The sequence below is a fragment of the Tenrec ecaudatus genome, chromosome 10 (assembly GCF_050624435.1).
Source record: "Tenrec ecaudatus isolate mTenEca1 chromosome 10, mTenEca1.hap1, whole genome shotgun sequence".
Taxonomy (NCBI): Eukaryota; Metazoa; Chordata; class Mammalia; order Afrosoricida; family Tenrecidae; genus Tenrec; species Tenrec ecaudatus.
Window position 1 is genome coordinate 128,760,856 of NC_134539.1, and position 25,255 is coordinate 128,786,110.

General features: G+C 39.8%; 1 pseudogene; it reads left to right on the forward strand.

Annotated features, from left to right (window-relative positions):
- Nucleotides 1-23,721: 23,721 nt before the first annotated feature.
- LOC142458709 (dnaJ homolog subfamily B member 1 pseudogene) lies at nt 23,722-24,952 on the forward strand (annotated as a pseudogene).
- The last annotated feature ends 303 nt before the right edge of the window (nt 24,953-25,255 follow it).

Below are 25,255 nucleotides of genomic sequence, written 5' to 3' on the forward strand. Positions count from 1 at the left end.
AAGAAATCTATGCTAAATTCAGTTATGATGGGGAGAAACCAAGTACTATTTGGTTTAGATGAACTATTGCCCCCAGGTGGAAGTGGCCTCCCCTTTCTTTTCATACCCAATCCCAACCCTTTTCAATGCTCTCGCCTAATCTTTCTGTTGCGTGTTCTTTGGTTGTTTTTCTCACCTTCTAACGCAAAGGCTTTTCACTATAAAGTTTACATGGAAACATCACATGCCATTTTCTGATTTTGTGGGTATGTGCCAGCTGTTGCATGAATTATTTAAGAAGCCCCATCTCTCCTAAACATGTATGCTGAGAAAGTAATCCAGGAAGGTGGGTCATAAGAAAAAGACTTCAGCATTAGGATTGGAGAAAGGCTCATCAACAACCTATGATGTTCAGAAGACACACCTTATTTTATGAATGTGAAGAGACCTTGAAGCACTTATGAAGATCCAAGACTAAAGCTCCCCGTGTAGATTACAGCTCAAAAGAAGCTAAACAAAAATCTTCATAATAGACCCAATAGCAAGATCATGATAAACAGAGAACATATTGAAGTTGTCGAGGATTTCTTTTCCCTTGTGTAAGTTGGACATGACCTCACGAGGGACCAGTCCCTGGGGAAGGATGTCATGCCTGGTAAGTAAAGAGAAAGTGAGAAATTTCAGAACCCTCGATGCTGCCCAATGGGCGGAAGCATGGCCACGGTCATGAAGATGGCACAGACCCGCAGAGTTTGCTTCTGGTGTACTTGGAGCTGCAGTACATGGGAACTGATTTGATGATCCCTACAATGACACAACTGCCAGAGGCCCGATCCTGTCGTGAAACCATGATGCTAGCATTGATTAACTATGAGACTTCAGGGAAATTACATAAGCTCGGGGATCCACAATTTCCTTTCTGTGGAACCATGGACATAATTCCCTTGTAGGATTGTTGTGCAACTTGCGTATGTTGTTGTGTACCACTGAGTCATTTTGACCCAATGTAACAGAGTAGAACTAGCCGATGTAACAGAGTAGAACTATGTACAATATGAAGTGTCTTGTTCTGGAAAATGCGTAAGTTACTTCTAACTTTCCCTCTCCCAGTTGATGATAATGTTAATGCAAAATAAAGTTTTGTGAGATAAGGAATGTTGACAACGCAGAAAGCATTTGGGAAAGCCAAAGGTCAAAAGTTTGGCACAAACCAAATGCTCAGTCCAGAGAAAATTGTGGCCTGGTTTCTAAAAAATTGCTAATAAAGGTTGCATGTTAAGTTTGATTTATTCTATTCCTTTAAGTGAAATGCCTTTTTGCATAGGTTACTCCCCCACTTTGTATAACACTCTTGTTCATAATGTTAAGAGTCAAACTTCATCTTGGCTCTAGAAGTCTGTTAAAGACGAAGCTGCTTGCGGGCTGCCCTTAAATGGCTTGCAAGGCTTATGGAACGCAGAGTGCCCAGCATCTATTAACAAAGACTGGAATCTTGGACCTTACGAGGAATGTGGCATGTAATTATAATCTTGTTTCGGGGGCTTCTGATGGAGTGTAATTAAATATTGCTCACCTCGAGTTCTGATGTTAATTACATTTTCTGTTGCTCGAGGCTGCTCACTTCCCCCAAATGCCCAAAGACAATCTCTGGATAAACATCCAATAAATTAATTGCAAGAAGGAGATCTCCATATTGACACAGCCTGGAAAGATCATTTGAAGGCTTTTCTGAGGGGCCAATCAATCCTGAAGTTGGACTCTCTGCAAGCTAGTATCTCCATGTGGCCAAGTAATACAATAATCATGGTTTCATCAGCACCGTGAACTCTGTGCTCTACTTCCCACTGTGTTGATTATGTATTATATTTTTCAAGGATACATTTCCTTGCTTAAAGAAGCAGAAGGTGCTCTTTTGAAACTATTTTAAAAGTGGAAAAGACTAAATCTTTTTTGTAACTTTAAATCTTTCATCTTCTTAAGCACAAAAACCACCCACTTACCTTTGTGGAGAGACTAGAAAATCACAAAAGATGATGAATGCTTTTGGAGATTATTTTAGTCTCTTGCATTGAGATAGCTGGTTGGAGTTGCAGATTAAGCCATCCCTTTAATAGTTTCATAAACACCCTTGTTACTTATGTATTGTTATTGCTACATGTCTCAGGATAATACAGCATGAATCAAGAGTGTTATTGAGGAAGAAATCACATAAGGAGATAATATTGATACCACAAAAAGGGAACCTTTAGAAATTACTGAGACATAGATAAAAAAATCTTAAAGAAGAATAAAGAACACAGACAACTGGCAAAAGAGCAAAACTAGATGTTCATCATGTCAAAGAGGAAGAAAGAAGCTATACACTATTGAAATAAAAATGAGCTTCACTGAAGATTCTAAGACAGGAATATTCTCAGTTGACAAGGTGAAGCCAGGTCACTGGGAAAATAAGACAAGTGGATCCATGCATGCTGTGGAATTGGGAACTTACAATCTAATATTTTTGCTTGGCAGTGACCTGGGTAAATGGGAGACTGGCTAACTTGAATCAAGGCTTTTGTGTGTCAATTAGCTTACAGGCATTATTTGATATTCCTTGATTGGTCATATGAAATTATTATAGATATATGTGACTAAAAAAAGATCATGCGTAGGGTGGTTATAAAGTAATTGCAAAGAATTTCTTTTTGAGAATTTCCTGTTAACCTTTAGGACAACCTTTTTTTGAGTAAATGATGGCATAAGAGAGTCTAGATAAGTTTGTCCCAAGAACTCCTCTGGACCATTTGTTCCACATTCCTGATTAAACCATAACGCACCGTATTTGCTCAGTGTGGTAGTCTGGGTTGACTAGAGAAACAACTTCAAAGACACTCATATGTGTATAAGAAAGAGCTTTATATACAAGAGCAGTTGAATATTGAAAAACCTCCCAGCCAGTCCAGATCAAGTCCATAAGTTTTATATTAGCCCATATGTACAATACCAATCTAAAAAAGGTCCTCTTCAGATTCACGCAACACATACAAGGATGCTGAATTCAGGAAGATCACAGCTGAATGGGTGAGTATTGCGGATCCAGGGCTATGGTGTAAGCATCTCAGAACTGGCGTGGGTCCCCACATGGCTCCTTCAGCTCTGGCTCTAGCGTATCTCCATGTGTCTTGTCAGCAGGAATAAGAAGCAGAGAGTGTCCGTATCTGGCCGCCAGTGTGCTATTTCTCCCCTTGGTGCCTCCAAATGTGGCCATCAAGCTGCAACCTGAGTGACAGGCTAGATTCCATCCCTTTGCAAGTTGGCAGGAGACTACGCTTCTACCACAGACCACCCCTTGTCAACTTGACACTTTTACACTCAGAGACAAGCTTTTAAGTCTGTTCGAAGGTGATGGATGCTTAAGAAGTACGTGCATGCTAAAATGGAGTCTGGACTCAGAATCAAACCAGTCATTTGACAAGAGTCAAATGCCTCAATTTTGAAGCTCCTGCACCATGACAAATTCATAATGATCTGGGAACTGCAAATTAAAGTGACGATGAGATGTCACTCTTAACCATCAGAATAGCAAAATTAAAGAAAGGGCTGGGGTGCGGTGTGGAGAAAACATTATAGCTAGTATGAGTATGGAAAATAAAAAAGGTACCATCATACAGTTCTTTTGGTAATGAAATATGCTTAAGTCATTTTTAGAAAAGTTTGCAAAAGTCTTAATAAAATTGAACATGTGTTTAACTCTAGTAAACATCCTTCTGGGAATCGGTCCGAAAGAGTAAAAGCTCTTGGTTAAAATATTAAGCACATGGACATTTATTATACTGATGCTTGTAGTGTCGATAAGCAGCTGTGAGCAAAGTGAATGACTCTTAATCAAATACTGGATAGCCTGTACATACCAACAATGTGGAATAAAAAGATAAAGCGCTGTATCAGTTAGCACAGGGCACTTGTCAGTAGTTAGTGTTGAATAACCAATTTAATAATGAAGATAATTATACATTTAATTTAACAATAAGTATGTGGATCTACTTAGCTAATTTTTATATGATATATAAATAATAAGTATACAGTATAGAGTTCTAATAAAATGTGTGAATTGGCATCAAAATATAAGACAATAGAAGAGTAATTTCTAAAATGGATTACTTGACCAATGGGGACTGATAGGGAAGACAGAAGGAGTGAAGTGGAATAAAGAAAAAGATGAAATGAGAAAGTGAATCAAGAAAGCATGCAAGAAGATAAAGAGCAGGTGAAATATGCTTTTTAGTGTATAATGCATATGTGACTACATATGTATATTAGAAAAATTGAGGGGAAAAAGTGATATTCAATATCTTCTGATTCAAGGCATATAGGACATCATCCTTGGGAAAGTAGAAGGGCATCCCAAAAGAGTAAGACCCATGAGGAGATGGATCGACACAATGGCGGAAACAATGGACCCAAACATGGCAATATTGTGCGCGCGGCTCAGGAGCAGAGGGTGGCTCCTTCTGTTGGATGAGTCACAACCAACTTAATGACATCTAACCACAAAATGATATTGTCAAGTTCATTGTTTTTTTTCTAAAAACTAGCTCGAGCTTCATATTAGTGGGAGGAGCGTGACTCTTTGTGAGGCTAGCAGGAAGGAGAAGCAATTGGAGAAGAATGCCAAAGGTCTCCAAAGCTCTGAAGAGTAGCATAACATGGTTATTTTATACCCTCTGTACACTCAAGCCAGATTTATGTATCAGTTTATAGATTTGCAACACAATGCAGTATCAAACTATAATTTTTATGCAATGTAATAGAAACATGCTAAGTGATGCATGTAGCACGATCCATTTTCCAATTCAAAAACAAAAATTTCAAACTTCTTAGAACACACACACACCTGCTGCCTGTGGAGTTTCAGGAAAACATGCGCTCGAGGTTTCCAGTTAATGTGCAGTGCACGAACAAAAGAAAGTTGTAAAAGGATTCTCTTAACAGAGGATGGCGAGCGTTTGAGAATGAAGAAATGTGGGAGAAGGTGTTAGGTGATGACTATTATAATTATTATTGTCTTGCCTTTGTGCACATTTCTATTGTGCGCTAATTTTGTATAACAAGCATTGCTTGTACTATTATTATAATATGAAAGAGAATTAAAAGAACATTAAGAACTAAAAAAAAACCAATGTATGTCATTGGAAAGATGAGAGTGGCATAGTAAGCTAAGTAATATCACTCTTTCAGCTCAGCTTGGGGTCCCTGAATTCAAACAATCTTTTTGTGTTTGCCCTCTTTTATTTCAGATCTGTATAGATTCTCCCTTAGCACTCAGTACACACGACCATGACCGTAATTTTGATGATTACGATTCTACTTGGTTATTTACTCAACTGTTTCCTTGACCAGATTTGGGATTCATATTTGTTTTTTAATCCCCTTATACTCTAGGTCTAACACAGTGTCAGAGGCCCAATCCTAGTAGAAAAACAATAATTTCCCACAATATCTCTTATCATTTCCACTAGTTGATTTTAGCAAGAAAATAAAACAAGTAATAGGGACATAATAAGTGTCATTAAAAAAAAAGACTTGAAGAATCTCAAGTCCAAGAATAAGATGTATTAATCAGGAACAACTGAGTATGAACGAAGTGTCAAATTCAGAAGATTGTATTTATAGGAAGAAAAATAATTTGATGCTCATGTAGCTTGAACATGTTTTGATTATCAAAAACTACAGCCAAGAGTTGGGAAATTGTATCATGGTTTCAAATACAGGCCATCTGTTTCGTAGGTGAGGGGAATTTATATCTGTAGCGTGTTAACATCCAGCTTGGAATGGATATACATTGATTGGGGCTGTTGGATCCAGGAGTTGGTTGAACTCATAGTGATACTATGTACAGCGCAATGAGAAACACCACCCTCCCGTGTCAGTCTCACAGTTGTTGTTCGGTTTGAACCCATTGGGTCAATTCATCTTGTTCGAGGGCCTTCCTCTCTTTCACTTTCCTCTGCTTTACCAATCATGATGTGCTTTTTCAGAGACTGATCTATTCTGATAACAGGTCCAAAGCATGTGAGGCAAAGCCTTGCCATCCTTGCTTCTAAGAAGCATTCTGGCTGTACTTCTTTCAAGGCAGATTTGCTTGTTCCTTTGGCAGTACTGTACATGTTCATTCTTGATCTGCTTGCTGCTATCTGTATGTGTTCACTCTGTGAGCCGAACCCTCATGACTTTTCTGCAGGTATGTTTTACTTCATTAAACTCTTTACTATAAAATGTTTACCCAGAGAATACTTTATAATTTTGTGTAAGCATGAAGAACTGTTATGATAACACTGACTAAAAATTATATGTACATTTATGTTAACAGCATATGAAGAGATATAATTATAAAGCAGTCTACAAAGTTTTGAAAAAAGCATGGAATTTTGTTACTAGATCTTGGGATGAGCAGTCTACATCAATGTCAAGTCTCAGGCTTCAAGGGTGCTTTTGGGTGATCTATCATCCTCCTATGGGCTGCCTGGTCCATAGAGCTACTTTGCCTTGAGTTAATTGGGACAAGTGAATCGTTGTTTAACTTCTACTTTGTCAGTGCGAAGGTTAGTGGGATGAACCCTTTTCAATTATATCCTAATGAGTCTTTTCATTGATGTCTCATTCATTAAATATCATCTCTAGGGGAAACATTTGTCAGTCTGAGCTTTTGAACTTGGATCATCAAGGCTTCTTCATCTAGAAGAGTAGGTTTTAGATTATTGGATTAGAAGTTGACAATGTTTTCATAATTCAGGCTGCACAAGATTGGAATCAGTTATTTTGTTGTTGTTGTTGTGTTGGCTGCTATCAAGTCAGTTCCAACCCATAGCCTGTAAACACAACAGAAGCGGACACTGCCCTATTCTGAGCTATTCTCAAAATGGTTCCTATTCTTGAACCCATTGTTGCGGTCACTGTCAATCCATATTGTCAAGGGCCTTCCTCAATTTTACCATCTCTCTACTCGTATGTCCTAGATATGGCCTTTCCCCTATAGTATGTCCTTCTGCAGGGACTGGTCTCTCCTGGCAGCATGTCCAAAGTCTGTAAGATGAAGATTGGCATCCTTGCCTCTAAGGAAAACTCTGGCTATACTTCTTCCAAAAGAGAATGTTTGTGTTTTTAGCCTTCCATGGTACTTTCCGTATTCTTCTTCAGCGCCACAATTAAAACGCATTAGGATGAGTAGAAGCAACATAAAAGAGGCCCATTGTCCCTCCAGTAATTATTTCAGATGGACTAAGTTTATGAGATAAAAAAGAGGCAAACTTTAGGCTCCTTAAATTTAAAGGAGAGAACTTTGACTCAAGATAAATTTAGAGCTTCACAAATCTTGGCTATTTGAGTTCGTAATTTTCTATTCATTCTTTCCACTAAGCCCAAAGGTTGAATTTGATGAGGACAATACAGCCTTTAGTAGATGAAAACGATTTGACCTGTTTGTTTGTTTTTGTTTTTTTTTAAATTAACTGGGCCAGTGAGTTGAATTCCTCTGCTACAAGGGTCTCCGGTCCTTCCCAGTCAGGAACGGTCATTTGAAGATGCTTCTTTTGCACAATGGTGTCAATTGAGTTGACCCTGAGGAAAGCTACTCGATGTGAAGACATACAAGCCTCAACTAATACTTATGTAAAACTGAGTTGAATAAAAAATTAGTTGCCAGGAGGTCACGAGTATTTCCAGGTAAAATTTTAGAATGTTTTCTAAGATTGTAGCAATATTGTAACACAGGCAGTGGGAGGAAACATGCTCAGCCCTTGAATAGATTTTCCCATCAGCATACCTTTAAGGTCTCAATCATTTTATCTCATCCCATATGGGAATTTCCATGCAATGCTTCTTGCATCATGGTAATATGTAAGAGATTTCGTAGATGGGTCAGATTAGATTCCATTCATACTTTGGCTATAGAAATGTGATAATAACCTGATTTTTTCATGCCTCAATTTCACTTGTTTGAGCTAGCTGTTGAAGAAAGGTTTAAAGGATTAGCTAAAGTTAATTCTAGAAGACTGGAAATGTCAGTAGGCGATGAGAGGGAGTCCACTTACTGTTAAGTGCATAAATCATTTTGGGGGAATTTTGTTTGGCTTCCTTATCAGCCAGATTCTTTCCTTTAACTTCTCAGTTCCGCCTTCCTTTGGGTCGGTGTGCCTTTTGTGGTATAGTGGCCATTTCACGGGAGAGCAATAGAGCGTCTCAAAATTCTCCTCTGAAACATCTGTTTTCATGGTATTTCTGGAGGAAGTTCAAATCCTAATGGTTCTATAGCATGCCCAAAGCATCTACAACTCCAACCCAATCTATTTCTCCTTATAAAACATTTAACAGATATCTTCATGGAACTCTGCAGACTTATGTGAAGGCGTTCAATTTGGCTTGTCGACCTGAAGAGGCTGCTGGGTGAGCCTGACCTTTAGGTCTTCAGTGGAATTTGTAAAAATATAATTCATTTGATAGTGCTAACAGAATTAAAGTTCAAATAATGACTACTTGGAAGCAAACTAACAACCAACAACAACAACAACAGCAACCAAACACCACTCACTGCCATCAAGTCAATTGCAGCTCCTCCCCACTCTATAGGGCAAGGTGGAACTGTCCCTGTGCGTTTTTACCACAGTAATTCGCCATGGGATTAAGAGCCTTGTCATTCTCCTGATGCATCACCCCTATGGCACCAGGGCTGTTAAAACGATATTAGGGTTTTGGTTAAACGTATTTCCTTCAAATTCTTTTGAAGAACGATGTTCCCAGTGAAGTCGAGACAGTTATGTATAGGAGAACTGTTCTTTTTGGCTATGGAAGGAAGAGTGGCTGGATTTAAACAGACCACAGGGTGAAGTCTAATACGAGATATAGCCAAAAGGAGGACTTCATAAGGAGTAACTTGCTGGCAGAAAGATGGGCTAAAGGAGAATTAAGTGAGATAGACATAGTAGGAGTCACATAAACTTTTAAAATATCCCCAAGTATCCCCTACACTGTGAATGTCAGTAGTCTGACAATCGAAGTCACACACCCGAAGGCAGAGAGGTCATCCCTTGACTACAGGATCAAATTGCAGACTGCAATAGCTTCTGAAACAGCATGTCTTCATACCCACTTCCTTTTTAAAATATCCACATGGTAATCAGGGAAAAACTAAAGTAGGAATAGTCATTAAAAATATACTGTAGCTTTGACATAATATGGAATGAATTCGACTCAAAGATCTCTTGATATTTGTATAAAGTTGATCCATCAAAGAGAAATTGGGAATCCTGGTTCAACAACAGTCTTAGAAATATGAGTAACTCATCCTTTGCAGGAGGTTGTTGGAAGTTAAGAATAGCCTCATTACATTTGGGATCAATATAAATGCTTTTCACACAGATTACATGGCTTGAATATTTAATACAAGTCTGAGAAAATTGTCATTTTCTTGGGAAATGTGATGATTTTTGTAGTGAAATGTTTCAATAAAGTTATTCCATTGTCAAGATAGGCTTATTGGATGGTTTAAAATGAAAAAAAATCATGAAGGTATTGCAAGCGGGTCCACATGTTTGTGAAATGTAAAGACTGCAAAGTGGCATACAAAATCTGAGAAACACAGATGGCAGACTCTAAGTGTGGGGCGTTACAGTCCAGATAAATTGTGGGCTTTCCTAGAAAAAAAACAAGTATTAACTTGCTGAATGTACAGGAACACTGATAAAACGCTACAATGACCCACAACTATAAAATGGGTGGCATCTGGGGGGCATGGAAAAGCAACAAAATGGATAATTTCATAAAGCTAATGGATACTTTATTACCAATGGGTACGTGATAAATTACTGAAATCACAACAGTAATGCATTTACCATGGAATCTCATCTTGTTTTCCTAGTTCTATATAGGGCATGTGCCCTTCCCTTTAATTGACCGCCATGCAGTAGAATACAGAGTGCAGTCATCTGCAATAACCATATCACCTTCTGACAATAAACCATGTTTTAGGCTGTCCATTCACTTGTCTAGCTTATCTTTCACTCCTTGCTTTCCTCTTTTCTGCTCTTTGAGCCTCTGATTTGGTACCTTAGCTCCTGAAATCTGCATGAGGCTTAGTTTTAAAAGTTGTTTGGACACTACCATGAATAACTGATTTCTGCATAGCCAATGTTGATCTGCTCACACCTAGCTCTTGTTCAGTTTTTATACACCCCCATTCCTTAGGCTTTTAAAGGATGGAAGAAGGCTTCAAATAGCTCATGGAAAATGGAATTAAAATATCATAGGTATTAAAAAAACATTTTTGAAGCCCTATTACCTATTATGTTTTCCGATACTTCACCGTGAAGATAACTCATTTCTGAAAGTGACCTTGTTTTTCTTCATATTAAGATCTACTGAGAGAATAGGTTTCACAGGATGACCAGAGAAATATAGTGGGGATGGCTGACTGCCTTCACCTGGGCTTTCCCTAAGAGCAAACCATCCTGACCTGGCCTAATAAGAAGTTGTGGGTGTACTTTAAGGATAATTCTCATTTTTTATTTGTATGTTTATGTTGCCTTATTGTCTACTTTTAAATAAGGGAACCCTACAGATACAATAGTTAAGCACTTGCTGCTAAATGAAAGGTTGGCTGTTCAAACCCACCCAACAACTCTGTGTGAGAAAGGCCTGGAAATCTGCTCTATAAAGATCACACCGTACGGGACACTTACTCTGTCACATGCAGTTACAATGGATTAAAGATCAACTTTGCAGTGTGCAGTAACAATGATGCCCTGTTTTAAAACCAGACCTAGTCCTGCCTTTTCGTAACCAGCTTGTTGTTTAAGAACCAGAATTTCAAGTTTGTACGAACTCCAGAATGCTTTGAGCTGTGAGGGCTGATGGAACCCTGAATGTATTACCCTGAGATAAGCTTTAAAGCTTAAACTAAAAATGTCCCTGATGCTATTGGGACAGGGAATGTATGGATGTGCTTTATACAATTGATGTATGTATATGTATGGATTGTGATAAGAATTGTATGAGCCCCTAAAAATGTAAAAAAAAAAACCACACTACATATTAGCTTAAATTATAAAGAATGCCTGCTTTCTCCTTAAGCTCCTTTAATATCTACTTATATGGGATCAATTTGACAGTGAATTGAAAAAAAAAGAAAACCACCACACCCCGAGTCCTGGTGACCCCATAGAAGAGAATGAGCCTGCTCCGCAGGTTTTCCAGTGCTGTGCATCTTTACGGAATCAGATGGCCACATCTTCCTCAGAGTGGTTGGTTGGTTTGAAATAGACCATTTATTGATCCGGTACACCACCGAATCACCTTTAAATTGAAAACACTAACGCCCCCAAAGAGATAGGAAACTTAAGGGCAGTGAGCTTACGTTAATGCAGAAGGAACTCCGCAGAGAAGGAGGACGAGGACGCAGTGTTGAATTGGCGTATGCTTTGATGTGAAGCTGTTGAGTGGTTTATGTTTTGGTGTACAGATGCTCAACAACAACAAAATAAATAAAAATGTTGAAAGGGAGAACAAAGAATCAGAATCAAAACTTTGTAGTTAACTGTTACCATTTGTGTGTACGCGTGTGCTGAAACAGATGATACAACTGAAGATTCTGATTGTCAGTGCATGCCTTAGATATGCACTGTTATGTAACATGGGTACATTTTATATGTGCACTTTCTATGATCCCTTTGTTACTGATAAGCAAATTCAATAACCAAAGAAACAAAAATAAGAAAAATTTGTTCTGGGTCTTTGATGCCTGATACCCAATCCCATCAACACATCATGATCACACAGGCTGGTGAGCTTCTTCTATGTGGACTTTGTGGCTTCTCAGATTGATGGCCAATTGTTTGCCGTCAAGCGTTTAAGACTCCAGATGCCATATCTTTTGATAGTTGGGCACCATCAGCTTTCTTCACCACATTTGCTATGCACCCATTTTGCCTTCAGTGATTGTATCGGGAAGGTGAGCATCACGGAATGCCAGGTAATTAGAACAAAGTGTTCTTGCATTGAGGGAGTACTTGAGTAGAAGACCAGTGTCCATCTGCTACCTTGATACTTAACATATAAATATATATACATAAATCTACTTTCCTATTGGTATATATAAATATATTTACAAATGCAATTTCTTCTATCAATTGACTTATTCATATATTCATTCAGTATATGTTTTGGAAGTCAGTTTGGTGTTCAATATATTACCGGCTAGAAGTAAAATAGAAGAGAAGCCCTAGGTCCATAACAAATTGACAAATGAATTGTATTCAAATAAATAATATGAGGAGTATAATAGAGACACGTATAGAAAGTAGGAATCTCTCTTTTTTTTCTATATCCAGCAACATAGTGCCTAACACACAGAAAGAAAGTACCATATGTATGTTTTATGAATGAGTCTCTATTTGTTTTCATTAAAACATGTATATATATATATATATATATATAATCTTATTAGGGTATTTTCTTCATCAATATCAACTTGACAGCTTTTCCACTTTTTGAGCAACATAAGCAAACATCTTTCTTGGCTCTGGTGAGGTGCGTACCATCCCTTTGCCAAGGGCTGCTGCTGCACTCTCTCAAACTGTGGTCCAGCAAGTAAAATTCAATTCTCAACACCCTCTGTGTTCCAGGCTGTTTACATTCAATTCCCTTCTATCTTTTTCAAAATCACAAGATTCAGCTGTGGGGAACAAGGCATAAAACACCACCTGTGCTGAAAAAAAATCTCTAAATTTTTATCCCAAACTTCAAAATGATACAAGAGCACATTCCAAGAATTTCCCTCTTAGAATCTTTTCCTCATGCTGGTATCTATCAATATTTTCTTTTCAACTTCTTCTGACAAAGTGAAAGTTTACAGAGCATATCATCGTTTTACATTCAACAGCAATACATATTCTGATCCTGCTCTTCCATTGCAGTCTATCCACACCTGTTAACTGCACGTAATTTAGGATGATTTAAAAATAAAATGAATGTGTTAAGATGATACAGCTCTGATAGATAGCTATTATCTATTGGTAGGTGTCAACAAGCCAGTGTTCTCCCATGAGCTAATATAATCAGGTCAAGTCGACGACCTTCTCTGAAGCAGATAAGCAGTTATTCTGGTCACAGTTCTGACACAATTGAGGGAGGTCTCAAGCACAGCATGGCCTCCTCTCAGTTCCAACTGGCAGCATGTAGAAGTTAGCTCACTTATACTGCTGCATCCGGATGCTGCAGTTCACCGATGACGTAGTTGATGATCCGGATCTAGTTTATTGCTGCGTGCCAATCCCAAGAGCCATCAGCTGACTGTCAGCCTTGGACTCATCAGGCCACCATTGGTTTCATGCGTCATCGTGCTGCTTCCAGTTCCTTAGCCCCTGCGTCTCTGGGAATCAGGAGATGTCTGCAGTTTATATCTGAACCACGGACTGAAACTGGGTAGACTTACTCTCTTCTTCAGCTGTTATTTTCTAGATAAAAACATTTTTTTCTGTGTGCATACATATATGAGCTACTGGTGTTCCTTCTCTAGAGAGCCCAGCTGAACACAAGAATCTATGAAAGCATCAAAAGAAAAGCTTCAGAGTCAAGGTGTACAAATGAACCGAGCAAGACAGTCTGGGAATCTGTTAAGATCATTGGGTAGTCAAAGTCCTTCCACAAAAGTAGTACACTGCTATTAGCCCTGCCAAGCAATGGATAAAAGTAATTACATGACTCACATTATTGTTTTGAACTATTTTTGTACCTGGAAATTCAGTGTGTTGGTGTAGTCACCTACACCAATAAAAATGCATTCAACAAGTAATTTTTTTGGGTCAAAATTTCATCACCTATCTATGCCCTAGTTGCAGTGTCCAAGGTAAAGGTAGGCTCTTCAATGCATGAATGCTTATAGTCTAAGGATTCATCAAATATGAACAGCCAAGGAGATAAAAAATGAAACAGAAAAATGTCTAATACATACATGTAATTAGTGAAAATATTTAGTAAAGAAACAGGAATGAATAACGTCTAGCAAGGTCTAACTTACAGATTCACACTCCAGAAGTAGCAAATATTTCCTGGCGAGCTCAGGTCTTAGTATAACCCATTTGTATGTAACTAACTCTTTCCCTCTCCAAAGAAGGTTCCTGCATGTCATTAAGATATCTTTCTAAATTCTGTACTATCGCTGTTTAGTAATAATAAATATTTAAAAATTCAAGAATTTGCAGAAATTTGTAGAAATATTTCTGAACAATATGTCATGGAATAATTTGTGCACACACACCCCCAAACCTTTTACCTGGAAATATAACTGTCTATTTGAATTTTTGAGAAAACTTGTTATATTGATAAGATCATACAAGAGTAGGTTGGATCATAAACCTTATTCCTTTGAGCATCGTCTTATAAAAAGGAAGAACAGATTCTGTGTCAGACACATAGGGGGAAGACATCGTTTAATGACTAGTCTGAAAGTACAGGAGAAGCCTGCTAAATGGTGAAACAGACAGGAGATGATCTTCCAAAGTGGACAGGGTATAGCCGAGCAGACATTCTGAAATTAGTATCCCTAGCATTTAAAGCTGTGAGACATTAAATTCCTGTTCCTAAAGCCACCCAATTGTGGTATTTGTGTTACCAGTTATTAGAAACACTAAGACAAGATTTGTACTTCTTTTATAAGTAAATATTCCATTTTCACTGTATCAAATCGTGAAAATATAGTTTTGCAAAGATGGAAATTTGCACTCCTTGTGTGTGTGCATGTGTGTGTGTTTTCATGAGTACTAGGGTTTTGGAATAGTGGAAATTTTATTTTTTGGACCAGAAAAACACCAGCTCATTTTTCTGGTGTGTATACGAGTATATTAGTAAATGTGTTATGTCTCTGTATTTATAGTATATATCTGCACATGTATGTATGTTTATGGCACCTTATCATTACATTTCTCTTTATCTTGATTTTCTAAAATTTTCATTTAATATCTGAAGTTACATTTTCAACTGAAAAATTCTGTAATGCTCCTATAGGAATAGGCTATTTCGTTTCTTCTGCCTACAGCTCTCTCTTTCTCTCATTTTCTCACTCACCCCTTTCTTTCTCTTTTCAATTGCTCACTCTTCAAAGTGATCATCGCTTCTTCATCTTCAAGAGAAAACAATGTATATTGCTCCTACTTTTTTTTATCTTCTATGAGTGTACACTGTCTCTGGATATATATTTTTTCTTCTTCTCCCAGGTTTTACTGAGACTCAGGTAAGGAAACCAGTTTGCTTTGTCGAATAATTGGTGAGTTCCCCCGGCAAGAACATAGATAGAGCACCTTCCCTGCAGGTCTCGGACACACTGCCCTCGGTGTTCATACCTGCGGGATATCAAGGTGGCCTCTGAGCCATCTTGTTAGCCTGCGGCAAACCAGTCTAACCACTGCTGCTTGCCTCACACATCTGCCCTTTGAGTATCTAGTATCCTTACACTCGGTTTATAATTGCTGCGTTTTCCCTGCCTGCTATTTCTTTTTCACTCACCCTATTCTGTCGAGTCTATTCCAACATATACTGTCCCTGGAGGACAAAGTACAACTGTCCCATAGGGCTTTTCGTCTATCATCTTTATGGAAGCAGATCACCATGGCTTACTGACACATCATAGCAGGTGTTTTGGAAGAGTTGAGCTTCCGTGCTAATAAGTGCGAGCTGCTTTCTCTACAGAAAAGAGTCGTTGGAGAACACGGGCAAAAACTCCAATAGGTGGAAGTTTTTGAGGCAGAATGAACAGGAGAGAATGAGTACAATGGTAAAACGTAAAACAACCTGACTGCCTTCAAGTCTATTTCAATTTCCTGTGACTCTATAAAACAAAGCAGACTGTAAATCTTTATTTGGGACTGTAAATCTTCATGGGGGAAAACCTAATCTTTCTCCCACAGACTCCATGATAGTTTTGAACAGCTGATCTTGAACTTAGGAGCTCAAGAAGCAACCTACTATGACATCAAATGAAACCAAACTCACTGCCATTGAGTCAAGACTGACTCGTAGTGACTCTCCTGTCGGTTTCTGACACTAACTATTGGCGAGTAGAAAGCCCAGTCTTTCTCTCACGGAGATACTGGTGGTTTCAAACTGCCGATCATACAGATCGCAGCTCACCATGTACTGATGACACCACCAGGGTTCCCTACTTGGACACCAGAGTCAGACATGCTGAATTTCAATGCCAGAGTTTCTACTGTCCAGTTATATTGCAGTAATAACTTAATAAGTCAGTTTAGCCGCAGTAATAACTTAATAAGTCAGTTTAGCCTCTACTTTCTCATCCACAAATGGTACATACATTGTCAGACCACTGTGATTGCCCTGGTAAGCTTATAAAGGAATTAGTTTGAGATGCGTTCACACACAGCTTGCCCCGGGGTGTTGTGGGATAGGTGCTGTGTGGCTGACTGCACATAGCGGCCCTGTGGGAGGAAAGATGAAATGGTTTGCTTCATAGCAACAGGCAGACTCAGAAACCCTCTGATGGGTGAAGATGGGCTCGAATGAACTCCAAGGCAGTGGGTTTGGTTTTTATTTTATGCTACCCTACCCTGAATACATAGAAGACAAGAGCTGATTTCCAAAGTGCGCTTATCGATTGCTTACCTTTTAGCTAATTATATTCTTGTGGATTCTTCGAGATGGGTAATTTTCAAAATAGAAATAAAAACAATACTTACTCTGTGGTTTCCCCCATTGCTTTCAGCCTCATTTTCAAGGGCTCTGGGGATGTTCTCAACTTAACTTTTTTACAATCCCCATGATCTTTCAAAATGTCATCCGAGCGCATCCACACCGAGTGCCCTGATGATGTGGGTGCTTCTTCCCATTTTTTTTAACTCAAGTATATAAAGATTTGCCATGACCTTCCTCCTTTTTTCTTATAGCACATTTTAAAGCTTTCATTTATAACTGGGTCAAACTTACTTTCCTTAAGCATAGAAATCTTTCTTTAGAATGGTGAGGAGGGTATAGGATGGCTGATAGGCTTGGTCAAGAGCAATGTAACCAAGAGGAAACCCAAATGATGGCCAAACATGAGAGTGGGACAAGAGGAAATGAACAGTAAATAGAGGAAAGAATTAGGAGGCAAATGGCATTGATAAATACAGGTATGTTAATTTGTAAATATATTTATATATAACAATAGGGAAATCGATCTATGTACATATATTTATAAGTTAAGTATCAAGGTAGCAGATGGACACTAGGCTTCTACTCAAGTACTCCTTCAATGCAAGAACACTTTGTTCTAATTACCTGGCATTCCGTGATGCTCACCTTCCCGACACAATCACTGAAGGCAAAATGGGTGCATAGCAAATGTGGTGAAGAAAGCTGATGGTGCCCAACTATCAAAAGATATGGCTTCTGGAGTCTTTAAAGCTTGAAGGCAAACAACTGGCTATCAAGCTGAGAAGCCACAAAGTCCACATGGAAGAAGCTCAGCAGCCTGTGTGATCATGAGGTGTTGATGGGATCAGGTCTCAGGCATCAAAGACCTGGAAAAAAAATCATTATCAATGTGAATGAGTGGGAGTACAGAGTGGAGATCCAAAGCTCCTCTGGAGACAATTGGACATGCCTTTACATAAGGGTCACAAGGAAGAGACGAGCCCGTCAGGGTGCAGTATAACACCAATGAAACATAACTTTCCTCTAATTATTTAATGCTTCCTCACCCCCACTATCTTGATCCCAATTCTACCTTACAAATCTGGCTAGAACACAGCATGTACACAGGTACAGATAAGAGCTGGAAACACAGGGAATCCAGGACAGATAAACCCCTCGGGACCAATAATGAGAGTAGCGATACCAGGAGGGGAAGAGGAAGGTGGGAGTAGAAAGGGGAAATTGATCACAATGATCTACATATAGCCCCCTCCATGGGGGATGGACAACAGAAAAGTGGGTAAAGGGACGGACATTGTTAGAGTAAGATACGAAAAATAATAATTTATAAAATATCAAGAGTTCATGAGGGAGGGTGGGAGAGGGAGAAGATAAATGAGAAGCTGATACCAAAGGCTCAAATAGGAAGGAAATGTTTTGAAAATGATGATGGCAACAAATGTAGAAATGAGCATGACACTATGTATATATGTATGTATGTATGTATGTATGTATTTTTAAAAGAGCTATATGAGTCCTCAATAAAATGATTTTTAATGAAATATTTATTATTTTACAATCACAAACATGAAATAATAGCCATTATTTGCAACATTATTTATACTCAAAGTTATTCTACATTGTCTCTTGATCTTGACATAATCCACTGAGGTGCATCTCACTAAAATCTCTCTTCTAGTTGATTCCAACTCACAGTGACTCTATGGGACAGAGTAGAACTGCTTCATAAGATTCCCACGGCTGTAATCTTTATTAAAGCAGACTGTTACATTTTTCTACCCAGGAGATACTCATGGGTTTGAACCATCAACCTTTTGGTTGGCAGTCTAGCATTTACACTATTGTATTAGCAAGGCCCCTGCGTTACATCATGAAGAGTATTATCCTCCTCATCTTGAACCTCCCTGTCTTCTATATGAATAGATCAACTCACAAAGAAACCAGGAGATTTAGTAGAAATTACACAGAATGACTTGGCCCAAGAAAACAAAAACATAAAAACTGTGCCTGCTGACAGCAGATGTCAGATGTGCTAATGAAATAAAATGGCACTGCCAACCAAATAAAATATTCAAACTCACTGCCATCCAGTCACTTCTGACCCATAGAGACCCTACAGGACAGGCTGAAGCTGCCCCTGTGGGGTTCCAGGACTATCACTCTTTATGGGCCTGCATTGCCTTCTCTTTCTCCAGAGGAGCTGCTCATAGTTTCAACTACTACCCTTGCGGCTAGCTGCCCAGTGCATAGCCACGGACACTGCCATGGCGTCTAAAGACCACCATGGAAGATGTGATTAAAATACTATTAACCCTCTCTAAATGTTTACATTTGTACAAAGTAAAATTTATAGAAGCGAAGCAATGTTACACACATCACAAATATATATGTAGGTGTAAGTATGGGTGCCCCAAAATCCAAACTCACTGCCATCCAATCAGTTATGGCTCATAGCCTTGGCCCAGGTTTAGGTCAAGGTCTAGGTTGAGATCTAGGTAAAACTCTACATATAGAGATACACGTGTGTGTGTGTGATCCTGTGTGATATATTCATTATGGTTTGCTTAGAGTTTAAAATACCCATCTTTGATTTTGCTTTGACTCATAGTTCTGTGTTCAATGAGTGCTTAACGAACATCTTCATTCACTCGCACTTCCTTTCGGAATCCACCAGTTTTTAAATAACTAAAATAGAGACAACAGGGGCTGTTCTTTCTTTGATGAATAGTTTGGAAGTAACTATAAGACAAGAGATTCTTTCCTAAGAACTTGTAACTCAAAGATAAAGAAAACAAGATCCTTGACTCTGAGAACTGAAAGTCATCTTAACCACTATGATTCTAATTATGTTTTCATGTAATACAATGAGCACATTAAGAGTGAATTCTACCTGAGGGAGTTGGTTAAGGCTACATTATGAATATGATATTAGAACTATGTCTGGGTAAGTAGGCACCCCCTGGGGAACAGATCCATGTGCTTTATAAGAGACTCCAAAAGCTCAAAGACTTCTCAAGAATCCCTGGTTTTAGAACGCAGAGAAGGAAAGGTGGTGGGCGAACTGAGGTTAATTAGATAGCTGAGGATTTATATGCCTCATTGTGTAGCCTAGGCTGTAATCCTGTAGACTATGAAGTACAATCAGGGTGTTTTTAAGTACAATTCCACCATTGTCTTTGTGATTTCAAAGGTTTGTTCTATTAGCAACATATAAAAATGATATTTTAAAGCTGTGTGCATATTGCTGCTGCTGTTTACTGCTGTCAAGTGGGCCCCAAATGCATGACGACCCTTGCGAACTCCTCTGTGGGTTTTCTTTGGCTGTAATCTGTATGGAAGGCGATCCCTGAGCCTTTCTTCATGAAGCTGCTGGATGAGTCAAGCCACAAAGCTTCCGGTTAGCAACTGACGGTCAACTGCTGCGTCTTCCATGCTCCTTATACATATGCTGGAGCATGCTGCTTTAGTTACTTCTATTTGGCTCAAGAACTTTTGTTCAGAGAGCAGACTCTGTATCATAGTACTATACTTCCACAATTTAATAGAATATGATGTTTGACTCATCACATTAAGTCGGGATCACTGAGGAGATTCTACTCCGCTGCTCTACAAAACTGAAAAGAAGGAACGCAGTTCAACACGGTGCATTTAACCACTTCACTGGAAGGCCTTCTTGGTCGCCTTTAAACCGAGTAGGGTATCCCTGCTCCATACATTGCAGAACAGATTGATTCTTGCTTCCATGGGTATGGTTAATGAAAAATGTTACATTTGCATCTCATTGGTTCTATCTAGATGGGGTTCTTTAACACAATCAGATAGGAAAATTGCCATAGATGAGAGTAAATACAATTAAAATGCTTCTCATGTAGATTAATATTAATAAACTACATTTATTAAGTACTTAGTATGTGTAGGATGGTCAATCTTTCAATATGTAGCAGCTGATCAAATTCTGATGGCATCAGAGGAAAACGTTCAAGCTGGGTGGAAAGAATTAGCAAGAAAAACAAAAACTAGGCTCCAGGAACTGACAAAATACTAATGGAAATATTTCACTGACCAATAGAGTGCTGGAAGCACTCACTAGTCTAAGCCAAGAAAACTGAAGTCTAGCTAGCTAGCCAGTCACCTGAAAGGGATCCTGATTTGTGCCCATTCCAAAAAAAAGGAACCAAATAGGACACAACAATTATCAACTAATATTATAAATATCATATTAGTAAACTTCTACTAAAGACAATTCAGACATGTTTGCAGCAGTACTGATAGGGAGCGGCAGAAATGAGATTCAAGCCACATTCAGAAACGGACAAGGAGGGACATCATTGCTGCCACCAGAGAGATGTTGGCTAGAAGCAGAGTCTAATAGAAAGCTGTTCATTTTTTTATAGACTATGCCAAGAATTTTTATTATGTGGATCATAATAAGCTGTAAATAACATCGCAAAGAATGGAAGTTCTAGAACACTTAATGGTGCTTACATGGAATTTGTCCTTAGACCAGAAGAGATGTTCAAACAGAACAAAGGAATATTGTATGACTTAAAATCAGGAAAGATATGTGTCAGGTTATATCCTTTCACCATATTATTCAATCTCTATGCTGAGCACACAATTCCCAAAGTTGGACAATATGAAGTGTGCAACATGAGCACTGGAAGAAGGCAATATAAAGATGTCACAGCTGGCTTGTTGAAAGTAAAGGCGACTTTAAGCACAGGCAGATGAAGGCCAAACTACAGCCTTTAATATGGATTCTACCTCAATGTAAAGAACGCAAAGATCCTCCTAGTTGGACCGAGAAATCTTGTCATGATAAATTTGATACTGTCAAGAATTTCCTTGTACTGAGATCCACAATCAACACTGATAAAGCAAGAACAAAATATAGAAGGATGCATGGCGCTGGATGGATGAGCCTCAAAACACTTCTTTACATTGTGAAAGAGCAACAATGTCACACTGTGAACTAAGGGGCAGCTGATTCCAGCCATGATATTAGCAATCTCATCATAGACATGAATTTTGAAACAATGTCGGAGAATAGTAATGTTTGCCTTGAAAATGAACAAATAGGTTTGGGAGGAAATATGGCCAAGATGTTCCTCAGAAGTGAGGATGGTATGACTTTGTCTCATGTACATTGAATATGTTATCAGGAGACACCAATTTTTTTATTCTTGATAAAGGATAGGTTAACAAAGAGAGGAAGGCCTTTAAGAAGATGGCTTGACATAGTGCCGGACAACAATGGGCAGAAACACAATCATTGCAAAGATGACACAGGGCTGGGCTGAGTCCCATTACGGAGTACACAGAGTCACCGAGATTCAGAACATAAGCTGTGGTACCTAAAAGCAACATCAAATGCTTAAAATATATGAAGTACACTATCTAATTTAATAGGAAGTGTACAGACAGGAAATAAACTCTTAAAATAACAGTCAATGTGTGTATAAAATCAGGAATTTGACATTAAGACACATCATCTTTTTTTTCTCTATTATGCATAAAGATCTTGTAATCTGGTTCAGAAGGAGAAAAAGGTACAAATATGCCTTTTTAATTTCCATTTGTGTTTTAGATCAGTGTTTTCCGGTATGTTCGGATTCAGAGTGACCCTGTGCAGTACAGAATGAAGCTCTGCGTAGTCCTTTCCCACCCACCCCCATGATTTCTGTGGTTGAAGCCCATCAGCACAGACTCTACATCAATCCCACTCCTTGAGGATCTCTTCCTTACGGAGACTAAGTGAAGATGTTGAGGAAGATAGAAGGCTTACCTCTGGGTCACAGTAAATGTAGTATTAAAGAACCCCACTTCTCAAATACAGCCTTCCCCTGCCTCATCGCTTAGTGGGCCACATGGTTCTGATGGTCATTAGCATTCTGTGTTCATAGTTCTTTGTTTAATCCCACCATTTTTAAACTTCCGTTTAGTTTCTCTGATGTGATTTTCAAAGCTTTGAATTGACCACAAGCCACCTGTGACATCATGCTGCAGATTGAATACTATCCTGCGACACTGTTATGATTATTGACATGGTCACTGTAATGGAACATCTGATTTGGTGTCCCCCTATGTGCTTCCCTTGATGATTAAGAAGGGCATCAGTATCACAGATTACGACTCCTTTTCTCAGACCTTTGTGGTAGGGTTTGGTCTTCACAAATTCTGATTGCAATGTAATTTAACAATTCTATATGACTGGATTTTTTCCCACATCTTTGCTGATTTTATTTTTATGTATTTCTTATAAAGTTTTATTGGGACATAATTCAAATACCATTCAATTCAATAGTTCAATCATATCAGTAGTGTTTCACAGCCATGATCATCACGGGCATGGACGTCACCAAGGAGCCCATCCTGGTGCTGCCTTGTGTAATACAACATGGGCAGCATCTGTACCAACTTCCGGGACCATGGTTCTGAAGCCTGTGAATGGCCAGGACCAGGTGGTGCCCGGTCTGTGCATCAGTGCACGGTGCCAACCGCCTCAGGGCAAACTCTCTGCTGAACCGGGTCTTTTTTGGCCCAGCCTGCACCCTCCATATCACTGAGTCCTGCAAGCCAGGACAACATTCCCCCAATTAAGCCTACTGTGGCGAGGACTCCTTGATGAAACTGGACAGGCAGAGGTTTGCAGATGCAAGAATTTGGATATGCAGCCTACCGCTTCCCATACAGAAGTCAATGCGGAGCCCCGCGGGTGGGCGCCAGCTGGGCAGCGTGGAGCAGGGGGCCTGCAAGATCCGCTGGCTCTACAGTACCATCAGCACCTCAAGACCTTCGACAGGTAGAGCAGAGGGCCCGGAGCTGCAGAATCTGATGCTGTGCACCCTGCAGACCATCTATGGCAGCGTTCTCAATATGGGGGTCGCGACTCCTGTAGGAGTTGACCGACCCTTTCACAGGGGTCAGGAACCGAGACACTGCTCCGCTGTCTCCCGGCAGGTCCGCCCACAAGCTTCAATCTGTGGAATGGTAAAAGTGGCATAAGTCTTCAATAAAACCTAAATGAACCCCCCCAAAAAAACCAAAAACAAAAAAGGGGTGATGGAGCCGGGGGACGGCGACTGCCTCTGCCAGGTGCTGCGTTCCCACCCACACACGAACAAGGAACCCGGCACCGAGGTGAAGTTCAAGGGGCTTTCTAAGGGCTGCCACGTGCTCAGTGACCGCGCAAACTCGAGATCTGTGACCACTAGCTGCGGAAGGCCTCAACTTGTGGTGGTCCCAGTGGTGGGAGCAGCGGTGGTGCTGATGGGACCTCATTGTGCTACACAGTCCATGGAGCCCCTCACACTCTGTTTGCTGAGTTCTTCGCTGGCTGTCAACCCTTTGAAACCTTTATCTGGTCAGCGGAATGGGGAAGAAGTCATGGACCTCAGCGGCCAGTTCTCTGGCTTTTCCATGGGCATACGTGGCTGCACCAACATGAACTTTGGTCGCTCCCACCCCACCCAGGAACCCACTCAAAAGAAACAAGTTCCCTCTGTCACCCACAACGTCGGCCTCTCTGGAAGAAAGGTACCGCAGTGGCCACACTGGGGCTCCCCCAAGCGGCTGAACCCGGCTGACAGAAAGAGCATCCTTGACAACGAAGACAGAGTCTTGACCATTCAAGTGAAGAGGGGGTACAAAGAAGGGGCCAATACCACCTTCCCTGGGGAAGGAGACTAGACTTCCAGCCACATTCCACCTGACATGGTCTTTGTTTTAAAGGACAAGCCCCACAGCAACTTTAAGAGAGATGTCTCTGACGTCGCTTACCCAGCCAGGATCAGCCTTCAGGAGGCTCTGTGTGGCTGCAGGGTGAATGTCTCCACTCTGGACGGCAGGACCACACCTGTCGTGTTCAAAGATGTCATCAAGCCTGGCATGAGGCAGACAGTTCCTGGAGAAGGTCTCCCCCTTCCCCCAAATGCCCGGGAAGTGTGGAGACCTACATAATAATTATTATTTTTAAATTATTTTTAATCATTTTATTAGGGGCTCATACAACTCTTATCACAATCCATACATGCATACATACATACATTGTGTCAAGCAGATTTGTACATTCCCTCATCATTCTTAAAACATTTGCTTTCCACTTAAGCCCCTGGCATTAGCTCCTCATTTTTCCCTCCCTGCCTACTCCCCCCTCCCTTATGAACCCATGATAATTTATAAACTATTATTGTGTCCTATCTTGCCCTACATAATTATTGAGTTGGAAGTCACCTTCCCAGGAAGGATTCCCCAGACATAGAGAATGGTACTTGAGCAGATTCTTCCCATGTAGCCACCTGTGCGCCCCAAGGACTGACCAGGGACCTTTCAAAACTCAAGGATTTCTAGCTCGTTCCACCAGTTGGGGACCCAAGAGGGGATGGTAGGGCTGAGGAAGGGCTTTTGTACTGCTGAAAGTTTTCCAGAGAATAGATTGCAATCTTTAAAAGTCATGCCAAAAATTTTAAAAAAGCATGAACATAAAAAACAAATCAATTTTCTCCTTAAGGTGTCTAAGTTGTAGGAGAGGCTAGTCACTGGTGGGTTTGAGCTGTCAGCCTTGCATACAGCAGCCACAGAGCTACCGGGTCTCCAT